This window comes from Saccostrea cucullata, unplaced genomic scaffold (genome assembly GCF_032062105.1).
Source record: "Saccostrea cucullata isolate Sc308-1 unplaced genomic scaffold, CSIRO_AGI_Scuc_v1 ctg2528, whole genome shotgun sequence".
In the NCBI taxonomy this organism is placed as follows: domain Eukaryota; kingdom Metazoa; phylum Mollusca; class Bivalvia; order Ostreida; family Ostreidae; genus Saccostrea; species Saccostrea cuccullata.
In genome coordinates this window covers 88,727-92,226 of record NW_026920727.1, presented here as the reverse complement: position 1 = coordinate 92,226, position 3,500 = coordinate 88,727, and the positions used below count along the sequence as shown (strand labels likewise).

Below are 3,500 nucleotides of genomic sequence, written 5' to 3'. Positions count from 1 at the left end.
GTTCTTTTCTTTTGGATGTTCCTAAAGTTAGAACTGTTACGTACGGCAGTCGTCGATTTGACTACGCCGCCGCCTCACTATGGAACTCTCTTCCTCTGTGTCTTAAAAATTCCAAATCTGTTTCCGCTTTTAAAAAAGGACTTAAAACTCACCTCTTTGAACGAGCTTACGAGGGAATGTAAATATTGTTTTTATAGTGATATATATACTTAATGTAAAAGGACACTGAACTGATCTTAAAGTCTTTAATATTTTTTTATTTCGTGCTCTACTGATCGAGTACAGGTTCTTTTAATATTTATTTATTTGAGTTGCGTCAAGCGAAAAGGGACCTTCGTGACAAAATTTTGAAAATTTACTTTTTTTATTTTCTTTGAAGAGGAAGTCCTGCTGAGTATTTTGATACCAATATTTGTTTGTTTTTCAAAAAAATAAACTTAGAAAAATGGTATCTGAAACAAAGTGATGAATTTCTTCTTTTAGCGTTATGAACGTTGAGTAACGTCAAAAAAACGTCATTTTCCCTGTAAAACAAAAGACTAGATACGTGTCATTTTTTTTAAATTAACCAATGAAGAAAAATTTATTTATAACCAATTCTTAAAGCTTGGTAATTGAAACGAATAAAAATTCTTCAAGTAAGGAGTTGCACGTACAAAAAAAGGAACATGTTTTTAAATATACATATGTAATATTACTGTTAGATTTCATTCAAATATAGCAACAAAAAGTTCAAAGTCCATTCACTGGAGCATTTCATTCTTCGGCATTTGGACATGTCATCTCCTTGTAAGGATCCCTGACAAATGGTCTGACCATACGGTAGAGGTACCGTTGTCGCTCATGGGAAATCCCTCCGGGTGGTATTATTTCCGGCATCACGGCAACTGCTGTAAAATCTTCTGGTGAAATAGAAGACTTTAGCAACTCAATTTCCGTTTCTGCGTCGTCCAGGGTTTCTTTAACGTATACTTTCCCTGTGAAAATATTAAATTTATATATACCCATTAAAATCAACACATGCATATCAAAGAAATAACAGGATTTTTTTAACTTAAAATCCTACCAGGAGATGAGGAAGAAAATCGGAAATGATGGAACTTCCTTATGTCTCTCACTGGAAGAAAGTACTGGGAAACAAAAGCCTTCCAATCGAACCATTCCCAGCAGTGCTCTCCCGCCTTGTTCAAATATGAAACTGCAGTATTTGATTTGGCACTCTTGTTGACGACATCCACTAGTCCAGATAGACTATCAACATCAGTTCTGTGATAGAGACGCTTAATGTTTGCAAACCCGGCATCCACTAGAAAACGACCGTGTTAGGGCACTTGCATTGAAAGGGTAATATTGTTGTGAAGGCCTAACAATGTTCTCCATGACAGATACCCCAGGACATATCTGTTTTTATTCTCGCCTGTAGAAAATAAATGACAAAATACATATACTCAGTACAATGTACGAAGTCTTAGTTTAATTAAGAAAAAAAACCTATCGTACATGCTGTCATTTTCGACTTATTCTAATTAATTATATGAAAATAATTAATAAAATGAATACGTTTATAAACATGCATATGAATATCACTTTATAATGTTTTGAAACATTGATTTACCAGCACAATTATCACAATGGATGATGCATTCTTTTTCACCAGATCCATATGTTGTAAGGCAGTGATGAAGCATGGAAATAACGCCATTGGATCCTTTCACTCCAGCTCCATTTTCACCCATTCCCTGGTCTTCGTCAACAATATAGTTCATCTGGCTGTAATTTCCCTCTATGGCAACTCCAAAAAATTGCACTTTTCTTGGCGTCTAAAAATAAAGTGGCCCCTCTTGTCTTGCATGATGTGGGATGGAAAGTGCTTGCGAGAAGTCAAAGGTATAGTGTACATGCTGAAGATGTGTTGAACAGGGAGGAAGCAATCTCTCTGGTCTAACAAATGCCCCCATCTCCTCTCTCGCTTTTTTCACTGCATCGTTATACGCCTGAAAAATTAAATTTCATTAAAAAGGTCTTATAAATTATATTAAATAAATTATGATGGTTGAGTGAGACACTATGTCAAAGCAAACTCTTACCTGTCGCTCCATTTCAACCTTAGACAAGTGTTCTGTGAAAATTCGCAGTTGCTCTTGCTTCTCAGCTAACCCAACTGCCGTTGAAATTTTGGCTCTACAATCTTCACATCTTAGACATATATCCGAGCGGGCGTCATATATTTAATATGGGGACAGCATTCTTTCCACAGAAGTTTGAAGGTAGTAAGCCCAACTTTCCTCTCTCCCAGCTCGTCACAAGAAGCAGGATACGAAGAATGGAGTGATGTTTTGCTGCCAAATGAAGGTAAAAAAGTTACAGGAATACTTTTGTTTTTTTACTGTCGGTTGTGATAATCCAAATTCTTCAGCGTAATTCTGAATATAGTCGATCGCTCTTTTAAGGTCGTCGAACTTAAAGGCATTTGGTGGGCGTCTGCTCTTGTTTTTGTGGGTTCGAGGTACCTGTCCATTTTCAATCATGTGAGACACTAGATTTTTGACGTATTTGGACCCAACACCATGTACGAAAAGAAAGGCTCCTTTACAAATTTCTTGATTTTGGAAATGGTACGCATACTTCTTTCTTTTCCTCTCCTTCCCACGCTGTGTATGAATGCCAAACCCAACACACGCCAGTCTTCCCAAGATGAAGATGTCTTTTTCATCTTTAGATAGTTCACTTGTGGTCAGTATTGAGTTTTGTATTTCTTCCACGGCAACGTTTTTCAGACAGTTTTTCCCACACGAACATGCTTTACTAATGTTTTCCTGTAAACTCTGAAGATTGTTACATCCATTACATTCTATATCTTCTTCGTCCTCACTGTAACTCTCTTCATCTGTCTATCTTGTCCCTGATGTTGTCTTGTTGAACATATTCTTTGTCGATGTCGTCGTCACTGTCATCATCGTTATCCCCAGGTACATTTTTCTCGCAGCCGTTTTTCGACAATCCGATGGATCTACATGCATGAGGAATATAGTCATCATCCAAGTGTTCCAAATCCTGCAAAAGGGGAAGATGAGGATTAAAACAACAATATATGACATAAATTATTTGCTGTAAACATTGTGGTTACAAGAAATATGTCGAGTTGTCGAATAAATTTATTTATTTATTCTTTAATTACTTGGATCAATGGAACTCTAAATACCACAAAAGTATGTCAAAGACACAGGTACCAAACTCGCTTGAATTTTTGACCCCCTAGTAAGGCGTCAAAAATTCAAGCGAGTTTGGTGCCTGTGGTAGGAGATATTGCAAATTAGGTGCGTACATGTACATGTAAAACAACTAGTGCTAATTGTAACGGGGACCGTTACAGATGTTCCCCAAACGCTCCCCAACTCCCTTTTGGTGCCATATTCCCTGTAATCTCTATTAAATGAGAAATACTTTATGAAATTTAGACTTAATCAAGGTCTTCCCAGAAAATACAAAATATATTTAAA

At 36.6% G+C, this 3,500-nt stretch overlaps 1 pseudogene; it reads right to left on the bottom strand.

Annotated features, from left to right (window-relative positions):
- Positions 1–756: 756 nt before the first annotated feature.
- LOC134256457 (uncharacterized) lies at positions 757–2,891 on the bottom strand (annotated as a pseudogene).
- Between the last annotated feature and the right edge of the window lie 609 nt (positions 2,892–3,500).